The 11157-nt window shown below is 32.7% G+C and overlaps 1 protein-coding gene across 15 annotated transcripts in view; it reads left to right on the top strand.

Annotated features, from left to right (window-relative positions):
- The first annotated feature begins 408 nt into the window (after positions 1–408).
- The window catches only part of EMB1895 (ARM repeat superfamily protein), a 38360-nt gene continuing 27611 nt past the window's right edge, over positions 409–11157 (top strand). For 2 of the 15 annotated variants that reach the window (XM_086447442.1, XM_086447428.1), the window contains exons 1-3: positions 412–772; positions 6887–6975; positions 7047–7155. The gene's annotated coding sequence lies outside the window, so the exon portion shown is untranslated. Of the gene's footprint in view, positions 773–6886; positions 7156–10240; positions 10410–11157 lie in introns of those variants that run through there. The other 13 variants (XM_086447441.1, XM_086447440.1, XM_086447437.1 and 10 more) reach the window with 12 other exon arrangements.

Here is an 11157-nt window from a genome sequence, read left to right as displayed (position 1 = left end):
TAATATAAGGGATTTCTACTTGTTCTCTTAGGACATTTGTTAATAAAATCCTTATATTAGAGAGATTCTATTGTCACACTAACTTTTGCTTAGGATGTTCTTAGTAAAAGTGGGTGTGGCAATAGAAACTCTCATTTATACGCATTTAAACGAAAGGTACCCCTCAAATTGATCTTAAATGTTTGATTGTTTATATTTTGTATCATTATACAAGAAGAATTTTGTTTTTTAGATTATGAAGGGTATAATAGTCATTTGACAATAATAATTTCTCTTCTCTTCTCTTATGAATCCTAACCAAACAAGAGAAACTTGATTTTTTCTCTTCTCTTCTCTTTCAATCCAAACAGGGTGAAGGGAAACTTTCCTTCCTTTCCCTTCCCTTCCTTTCCCTTAATGAGTTTCTCTTCCCTCCCCTTCCCTCAATCCAAACACAGCGTTACTATCTCAAAACCTCTCGGGATCGACATAACCCCTCTCTCTCACTCTCTCAAACCCTCTCTCTCACTTTCTTTCACTCTCGATCAATATCCGACGGCTCCATCGAACTGAACTCTCTCGACAGACGCCCTTCTCTCTCACTCTCTCAAACCCTCTCGCGATCGATAGAACCCCTCTCTCTCACTCTCTCAAACCCTCTCTCTCACTCTCTTTCACTCTCGATCAATATCCGACGGCTCCATCGATCTGAAACCCTCTCGCCCTCGCTCTCACTGTTTAAGTTACATCTCTCTCGCACGAACGACGAAGACTCCATCTCCCTCGCAGACAGGTACTCTCTCTCTCTCTCTCATTGTTTAATATTTCACATAAAAATCAGTTTGATTGGTGATTGTTAGATTTATGGCCATTTGATATATGCTTCCAATTCTATTCTATTTTAATACTGAAATTGGTGGAATATTACAATGCTGGAGTTGAAAAACAAAAGAAAATTAATTTGTTTTTTTATATATTTGAATAGGTGGAATTTTACTCTCACACATAGGGTAAAACCCCATTTGTAGGATATTATCGGATAACCGATATTTTTTTTTGAATACGAATTCGGATGTTGTTAGTGATATCTGTTCGAATTTGAATTTGGATATCATAATTTTTTTTTTTGGATTCGAATTCGGATATAGCACTATCCGATGGGATACCTATCCGTTGACAGCCCTACATGTAGACATCATTCCTATTCTGTAGGAACGAATCTATGGATCTTACGATTTATACCTTGTCTAGTTGAGTTGAGATTGAGAAACCCCAAATAAACAAAAAAAAACTCCAAAAAAATATTAAAATCCAAATAAAATATTTAAGATGTCTTAGATCCCATTAAAAATTGGAGTCCAACCAACCTTACTAGCTTAGTAAGATTTCAACTCTTGCAAAGAGTGTTGAGCTCATCTTCTGGCATACAAAAACATGATCCAATACTACACAGTTATAGAGGACAAAATTATATTAACTTAAAAAAAAAATCAAAAAAATATTATTTGTCATCGTTAAATTTAAATTTTAAATTTGGGAGTTCCGTAGCTGTCTATTTTCAAACCCTTGGACCAAGTCCCAAAAATTGTCTTTTGATTTTTTTTTTTTGTGGATATGAGTTTTCCATGAAATCTAGAGGGTTGTGTTGGATTACTAGTTTGGTAATCCATTTGAGCTCAAGAGCCCTTATTGAGAATTAAACTCCTACTAATTTAGTAAGGAAAATATTTTTTCTAAAATCGGTAATTTTTGAAAATAAAAATAAAAAAATTTCTCAACACTCACGTTGAGACTTCAAGTACTTTTTTTAAAGTTGTTTTTAAATAAAAACAACTATGAAATCCCGCCCACGTCATGGTTTTAAATCTCATTCGAGACCGAGACGACTCGTTCGATGTCTTTGTATCAGCCACCAACGAGATGAATATACAAGTCAAACGTATTAGACGAGATTTAAAACCATGGTTCATTTTTTTTAATTGTTAAATGAGACGACTCAAATGTATTGAAAAATTTGTTCAAGACGACTCAATCTTGTCCATGGACGAGACAAGATGTTAATACGAATTTTAAAACCATGACCCACATTGGATGTCTATAAAAAAAAGTCGAGATCCTGTTACTCCTAAGAATGACTCATGAAATTACATGCAATCTCCACTGTTGACCTGTAGACATGAGATTTCCATTTTCAAAGATCTCTCCTACTTGGGTTTGGAGTCGCCACCATTCTTTTTTGTAAAAAGGGTGTAAATAGTCACTTGGAAAATAGTTTTTGAAAAATTATTTTTTGTTAATGACTCTCGTGCGGATAGGGTCCATTGGTCTACCCTAAATCTAGGTAAGGGGGTCCATATTAAGTAGTAGGGAAGGTGTTAGGCACCACACTCCCTCTACCACTGGTAGTAACCTTGGATTCGATCTATTTGAAAATAAAAATGAAAAGTCGAAAAGATCTGATTTATACCTTCGAGTGTGAGGGACTTTGATTTCGGTTTAAACCATTAAGGACTTCCTTATTGAAGAAGGGATTCTTCTATGATTCCAAACTTGGGACAAATTTAAAAGTGTATACTTTTTATTCAAGGCCCATTTCCATAAGGAAAGGGCCCAAGGCCTTAGTCTCAAACCTTTGTGGTGTGTGCATAAGTGCAGGGAGAATGAGGGAAGTAGAAGAAGATAAATGTAGAGGGGAGAGAAGGGGGATTATTTATTTTAAATTTTTTAGTTCTTACTTTACTTTTCTTGACTTGATCTCCTTTGGGTTTTCTTCTTGATCTTCAAATTGGACTTATTAGTTTTAATCTTGATATGTTTGTAGAGTAGAGATTGTGAGAGAGGGAGTTGAGAGTTGTGGGTGAGTTGAGAGAGAGTTGAGTGTGATGCTTGGTAGAGATTTTCAAGACTTGAGCGTTTTAACGCGTGTGTTCAAGCATGAGGAGTTTTTGTGGGAGAATGGGGGGTTTTATAGGATTTTGAGAGTTACTTTTAGGCGTAGGATGGGGTGAAATAATGAAAAAAAGTAGAATGGTTTGAGATTTGTAAGAGGATGTGTGTGTAAATTGAGGGTGGTAGAAGGGCATTTGTGGAAGGCGTAAGTGGGTCATTTGTAACCCAAATGGGTTGGATCTTTCAACCCATTTGGGGTTGAATGTTAGGTAAGGTGAAGGGAAATGGTGTTTGGTTAAGAAAGTGTGGGTGTAAGAGAGTGATTTGTTGATTGAGTGTTTGGTGAGTTAATTGGAGTGGGTTTTAGTTAGAAGAATGAATTGTGTAAGAGATTAGATGATTAGGTTTTGGAAGGGTAAAGGATGTGATGACATATATCCAAAAGGTGTGGAGATTAAGTATTTAGATGAGTTGATTAGAGAGAAGGGGTATGGGTATGGCTTGTGAGGATGGTTTTGTAGAGAATGATGAGGGTAGTTAGAGAAATGTGTGGGTTGAGATGTGGGTAGGTGATTTGTTAGAAAAAGATGGTGGAGGTAGGTAATTGAATGAGGAAGGTGGGTTAAGGTGGTGACATGTCTCTTACTTTGATGGTCTTGGGTGATTGGTTATGATCTTTGGACTTGGGTAGAATGGTTGGACTTGGGATAATGGTTGTGTAGTGGGTTGAATAGATCTGGTATTTGAGTTTTAAGTCCAATGGGCTTAGTGGTGGGTTGAGTTGGCATAGTGATAGGCTGAGTTAAATTAGACTAAGGTTGGATTAGGTTGAGAAGTGATGATGTTGTAAAGAAGATGTGAGGTATGTCTTAAGCCCATGGGCCATGTAGGAAGGGTCTTAAGTCATTTATCGAAAAAAATATAGAAAATAGATTAGATTCTTGAAGGTTTGGGTTTTATGGCCCATTATAATTTTTATGGATTTTGAAGTATTTTGCATGGAGAACCCATCCAAATTCAGATGTCTACATGACCAATAGAGATCTAATGATGGAGATTTCAACGGCTTAACAACATTTAAAAGAAGTGTTATGATTTTGTTACTCAACTTGATAGGGTAATTGCAAGAACTGTAGATTTTCCCCTTTGTGTTACACAACTGTACATCCCAATAAAACATGTACAGTTGTGTATCCCAAGGGAAAAAATCTATGGTTCCTGCACTTGTTACGTTAGTGAGCTTTTTAGTTACCTTGTCAAGTTGAGTTAGGGTTTGTTAGTTACAGTTTTTACTTCAGGCTTTTGTGTTTGGGAGAAACAGAAGCCCAAAGTCCAGGAAGTTGTGTCTAGGAGAATCTTGTCTCTTATAGAAGGTTCAAAAGTATTGGCTTCGCACAGAAGCCTAAAAAGCCAGTTTGTTTCACAATTTTTATTTATTGAATTTTGGAATAATGACCTGAATGCCTATTTATGTAAAAAAAACTATAAAATACAATATTTTCACAAAAACTATGATAATTGTTCATACAAATACATAAAAAATATATAACATAAATCTATCATTAATATGTTTTAATCTATTATATGCCTTCAATCAACAATGAAGTAAAAAATGCTACTATTAAAATAGTAATCAAAATAAATAAGAACAAGCATTACAAGTAATACTACCAATTGCAAACAAGAAGTGGGCCTTTGGTAACACTTATCTAAGGGCTTTAACAACTTTTGCGATTACCCAATTTCGATTAAAAAGCAAAAAAGTGTTTTATAAAACTATGCAAAAGCTTTTATGCTTTGTTTGGATTGAGAGAAATGGAGAGAAGAGAATAGAAAATAAATGAGCTTTTCTCCATTTCTCTCGTTTGGATTGTTAAGTGGGGAGAGAAGAGAAAATAATTGCAGAGAAAATGAGAGAAAAAAAAGTGAGTTTTTTTCTCTCCAAAAGTGAAGAGAAATGAAGAAAAATCCTTTTAAAATATTTTATAATTTCAACTTTGTCCCTAAATGTTTTTTAAAATATTTTAAAATTTCAAAATTATCTCAAGTTCTCTCCTATCAATCCAAACATGGTAGAGAAATTGCATTTCTCTTCTCCTCTCTTCCCTTCTCTTAATAAGTTTCTTTTCTCTCTCAATCCAAACATACCACGATTTCACGAAGCACGACTTTTAAACGTGGTTTTTACTGCGTTTGCGTCTAAAAGGCATTTTTTAAAGTTGAATGCCTCGGTTTGATATTGCTTTCAAAAATTGTTTTCAGCGCTTTTTAATGCTATTTGAAAAAGCCGGTAAAAGATGCTTTTAAAAAAATAGTTGTAATAATAGCTATATAGAAAATGCCTCTCTCTCTCTCTCTCTCTCTCAACAACATATCTCTTTCTTTCATTCTTCGCAGACTCTATAGAAATCGGGAAAGATCTAAGAGGCGAGTCGTTCTCTACTTTTAATCTGATTTCTTTCATAAATAAAATAGTTCCATTACTGTTATTGTGATTTTTTTCCCCTCAACTGGGTTTTGATGGAATTCGTGTAATTTGGTTTGGGTTTTGTAGTTTTATTTATTTATTTCTCTCTTTCTTTTTGTGTTTTATTTGGGTAGAATTGTTGCTCGGTTATATTGTTTGTCGGGATTGTTCTTAATACTTGAGCATAAATTTTGGTTTTCTGGCTACTGGATTTTGATGAAAGTTTTAGAAATTTTCTGCCTTTTGAACTGTTTGTGGGGGAGTATGTATTTTTCATCTACAAAGCCATTTCCTTCCGTTATTGGTAGGGCATTACTTAGAAGCGATGCTCTGCAGCGGAAAATAGGCAAGGGTTATCTCTTGAACGACACACTGGAGAGTGGAGAGACACCAGTTGTGATGAGAAGTAGAAAAGGGTTCTCGCATTAGAGTAGACCGGACAAACGTGAGTAAAGAAGCTAGTCTTGGGAGTGTAGGATTTGTTTTGCTAGTTGAAACTTGGGGACTTTAATAGGGAAGAACTTAGAGTTAGTGAGAAAAGTTAGAAATAGAAATGGTGTAGTGATAATATTAGATAAAGAGATGAGGAATAAAGTTGTAGGTGTTAGGATGATAGGCAATCGACTATTAGTTATAAAACTTTTAATAAGGAAAGAGATAATTAAAAGACAATACAGTGAAGACATGATGAGCTCATCCAAATAATTTCGGATAGTGAGAGAATATTTATGGGAGGAGAGTTAAATAGTCATATAGAGAAGGAAAGTGGTGGGTATGAAAGAATTCATTTAGGGTTCTAGTTTGGGTGAAGAAATGCATTGGGAATTGTAATTCTTGAATTCCTCGTAGCGAATACATATTTTAAAAAGAGGGAAGAACATTTAGTTACGTTTAAGCTAATAAAAATCAGATAGACAATTTTTATTGAGGATAAATGAATGCTCAATATGTGAAGACTATAAGACTATTTCAAAAGAAAGTCTAAATACACAATATAGGTTAGTGATTTTAGATGTTTACATTAAAAGATAGAAGATGAGAAGGTGAAAACAAGAGATGACAAAGAATAAGTTGGTGAAACCTAAAGGATACGAGTCATTGGATTCTAGAAACAAATAAATAAAGAAAGAAGCGAAACTATATATGTAGGTATTTTGTTTATCAAGAAAATTTCATATGTCCATTTTTAAGAGGAGATGTTGTCGAAATTTCTATAGAATTATAAATTTTTTAAAATTAAAATAATTATTTTTATAATTTTTAATATAAATTTATTATATTTATATATATTTAGTGTAATTATATATTTATAAGGGTATTCTGGTCATTTTTTGATGCATTCTGGGTGCATTATCAACATTAAGGGTATTCTGGTCATTTTACCCCAATACAACAAAATCTAACAGTTATATCAAACAATAATTACCAGATTCTGGTAAACAACACAACAATTTTACAAGACTATCAAACAAGCTTTTCAGTATTCAAGCTTTTTACAATTGTTTTTGATAGTAGCTTCTTACAGCAGAATCTAACAACAAATTTTGGCAGTTGTATCAAACGGGGCCTTAAACAATGCTTTAATAATTGTGTTTGCAGGAGGGAAAAAAAATGAAGAATTAGTAAGGTGCGAAATATTGGTAATACCCTTTTCCTTTAACCCAATTTCCATCGAAAATCCTCAAGCTTTAATTCAATTTCTCTCTCACAGTTAAGGATTTTTCAAACCCTAAAATCAAATAGCAGATCTCTGAGGCGTGCATCATCGAACGACGGCCAAAATTGTGCTCGAAACCAAGAAATCATCCTCGAATCTTGAGGTTTGTTTCAGAATTTGTCTTTCTTTTTGTTTCCATAAGCTATTTCCCTTGTTTCATCTGCCTTGAGACAGATTTTTCACTATTATTTCATCTGCCTTAAGACAGATTTTATAGATTCTACTGACAGATTTTTTTTTGTTGAGATTTTTAACCATTGAAGTAAATTTGTTGTACATCCTTCCAATTCAATGTAGTAAATCCGTTGAACGAATTTATATAAACAAAAGATACTAGTGATCTTTGATTTCTACTAATCTTGATTCATGCTCATAAGTCATAACTACCTTGTGTTTTTACTGCCAAAAACATCATTATTTAGAAATATTTTTATAGTTAATGTCAACACTACAACTCTATAAAAGGAAAAGAAGATAGAAAAATAGCATAATCAAGATCTTTGACTCTCATCTTGTCTTTCCAAAATCCTTAGACATAAACTCTCATCTTTTCGATATAGAGTCTGCATAAGGTGGACATAGTCTTCCATCCATCCACACTAATCAAAAATTCGATTCGATGAATTATTGAAAATCTCTCGAATCGATTTTCTAGTTGTTTTGATGAATTATTTCACTAGTTGTTTTTTTGAATTGTTTCTCTTTCATTTTTATAGCTAGTAGCTTCTATGTCTATAGTTGCTATAATAGTTTACCCTTTGATTAAATGATGTCATTTATTCTTTTAATTAGTGGTTCGATTCTATTCTGGATATCAAGAATTTGTTTAGCTAGTTCTTTTACTGAAGCTGCTAGTTTTTCTGTTCTTATTTCACCAGATAATTCATCAGATTTAAGAATTTTATTTACAATTTCTTTTGATATGTTATTAGAGATCTTGTTTTGACCTTTTGTTAAATTTTCAAGTTTTAGTTCAAAACTTGATAAATTAATGTCTTTGTTTTTTATATAATCTAATTTTTTCTTCTAGATTATTCAAATTTTCTTTTATCTTGATTTTTCCTAAATCGGATATTTTAGAAGATTGGGTATGACACAATAACACACAGATACCACTCATCTTCTCTCTGTGTTTCTTTTTGATTCATAAAGAAAGAACACAAAAGGAAATTGGGTTTATAAAGAATATAACAATAAGATATATGTTTATGTTGTGGGGAGTGAATTCACATGTGTTTTCATTTACTTATATTAATATTAATTCGAGCAACTTTCATTTGGCTTATGTTCCATTACATTCAATTTTAATGAGGAACTTAAAAAAAAAAAAGAAAATTTAATGAGGAGTTATAATTTGGGGAAAAACTTTCTCTTGGCTCATAAGTTAGATGTCAACTACTTCAAAAGTTCCAAAGGCCACTTCTTCAAAAGTCACAAGGGAAAAGGCAAATTGAACTAATCTTATGCATCACAAAATATGGATTGAAATAATTGTAGATTTTGTGAAAAGTGGTAAAAGGCCAAGTTCGACATTGGATAAGATCGGATATGAGAGATTGATGAAAGAATTCAACAAAAAATTGGTCTGAATTATGATAGAAGTCAATTGAAGAATCATTGGGATAGTACCAAGCAATTATGGTCATGTTGGATTAAATTTTGCTCGCATACTATGGTGGGTTGGGGCGATATTCAAAAGAGAATGGTGGTCGATGATGAATGGTGGATCATACATTTAGAGGTATATTAGAAATGTGTCATTTTGTTTTATTTAGTTTTTAATTTTTTTTAGTAACCTATTGAATATTTGGTTTATAATATAGAAAAATTCAAATGACGGGATATGGAGATACAAAGAGGCTTGAATATGCAGAAGATTTGGACTTCATTTTTTACAATACAATGGCTTCTGGAGTTAAGGGTAGGGGCCCTACCACAGGCTCTTTACCTCCTTTAACTCTTAATGTCTACTTAGTCGATGATGATGATAATATTAATGATACTGATTTTGATTCTCAACAAGCAAAAGTTAATCAAGATGTAGATATAGCAGATGATAATGATCCATTGCCTATTGGACCTCTGAGAAGGAGAGTATATCTCAACCCGAGCCTCCATAGCGTCGTTAGTAATGCTGAATTTCTTGGGAAGCCTCTTGATAGGCTTGTTGGCTATGTTGACTCGAAGAGTAGTGCAACTAGCTAATCACAAGCTTATGTTGCACCTATGAGCGTTAAAGAATGCACAAAGATACTACACAAAATACAAGTTTGCTGTTATGATGTTCATGAAGAAAAAAAGTTCAGAAAGGCCTTATGTTCCATGCAATCTGATAAATGTAGACTTGAGTTTTTGGAGTCTGAGATGGTTTTGTTCAAGGAGTAGTTAAATATATTTCTGTTATATTATGCAAACATTTTATTTCTTTTGGTTTGTTGCCATTGTTAGCTTATGACTTGTTTAAATATTTATTTATGTTAGACTTGGTGGATGATGGTAATATTTTTGTTTTGGATATATTAGATTTCTAGATGATGTTTTGATTTTCTTTCACATGTAGTTTATCTTTCATTTCTTATGATTTAATATTTTTTGGTACATTAGATGGCTGATGATGATGAATCTGAAGTATTGGAAATGGCTATAATATTAGCATCTAAGTTGTACTATGACACATATATTGTTAAAGAACCATGTTGTGACAGATCATATAGGAGATCAGATTTTATTCATCGACTACTTAATGAGAGTTCTGTATTATGTCATCAAATTCTTCGAATGGAAAGGCATGTGATATATAAACTTTTGAGAAAATCTGGCATCACCAATAAATTCAAGAGGGTCGAAAAACATATTTTATCATGTAAGCAACCCTTAATTAGAGTTGAATGAAAAAGTTTTCAAATCATCGAATTTTTTGTAAAGTTTATACCCAAAAGGGGAAAAGATTTTTAGAGCTAGAAATTGAGAAATTTGATAACACCATTAGGTTTGTATTGAAAAATTATCCAAAATAGACTATAAGTTTGCGAAAATTGGAGCTCAGGACATAGATTTTATAAAAAAAATAAAACAAATTCAAAAATAACACTTATGTCCTTAAGTCTCTATAAATACCACACTTATTAGAAATTTACAAATTTTTCATTCTCTTCTCCAAAGATAAATCCTAACCCTAGCTTTCGTAGAGATAAAAGAATCGATTCAAGACTTGAAAAAAAAGAATAAAGAATTCATCTTTGGACTTCACATTGATCCAAAGAAATCGCGTGTTAACCGGAGAGGAAGGTTGAAAAGTGAAATAGTACGTTTGGGGCTAGATCTCGAAGCTATTGCTTTATAGAAGATGCATTCAAGGTAGGAACTCCTCCTGTTTACCATTTAATTGTAATTATTTTTGTAGAAAATCATTTTACATCAAAAAACTAAATTTAGATTTCAAACTAGGGTTCATATTCTTTAAATCATGCATGATTAGATGGTTTCAATCTTTGATTTTTGATCTGTTTGTTTATTTGATTTTCACCTTTTTAATGAGAACATCTCCATCTGGAACAACTTCCTTAGAGCATTTCCATTTCTTTCCATTGTTCTTCTCATCTCTCTAGTTCAGGTTCTGTGTTGTTTCTATAATCAACAAAGCCCAAGCCCTTGTATCCTGGAACTGAAATCAAAGAAACAAACAAAAACCCATCTCAAATTTGTAAAAAAAATTTGAAAATCAAATAAATAAACTTAAACTCATCTCAAACTTGTTGAAAGTCATTTTATAAATTATTAACAAGTTCTCATCCCCTCCTTTTGATTCATTCGTTGAGCTTTAAAAAAAAAAAAATCTTCGCTAAACCTATTTGAAGCTTAATCTTTGTTCTCTAAGTCTTAATTTGTTTCTCTGCATCATAACGATCCATTTGAACTCTGGCGGATCTTATTTTTATTGTTGATTTTTTGTTTTTTTTGTGTTTTTTTTAATATAAGATATATCACTGAAAAGTCGAAAAGAGGACCTCCCTCACACATATAAGGAAACGAGAACAACAAACCAAACAATCTCCCAATTGAAAAGAAAATCCTAAAAAATGCACCCTTTAGAATACTTGAATTG

This window comes from Akebia trifoliata, chromosome 7 (assembly GCF_017979445.1).
Source record: "Akebia trifoliata isolate Shusen 1 chromosome 7, ASM1797944v1, whole genome shotgun sequence".
NCBI lineage: Eukaryota > Viridiplantae > Streptophyta > Magnoliopsida > Ranunculales > Lardizabalaceae > Akebia > Akebia trifoliata.
This window is presented reverse-complemented; position numbering and strand designations above follow the sequence as displayed.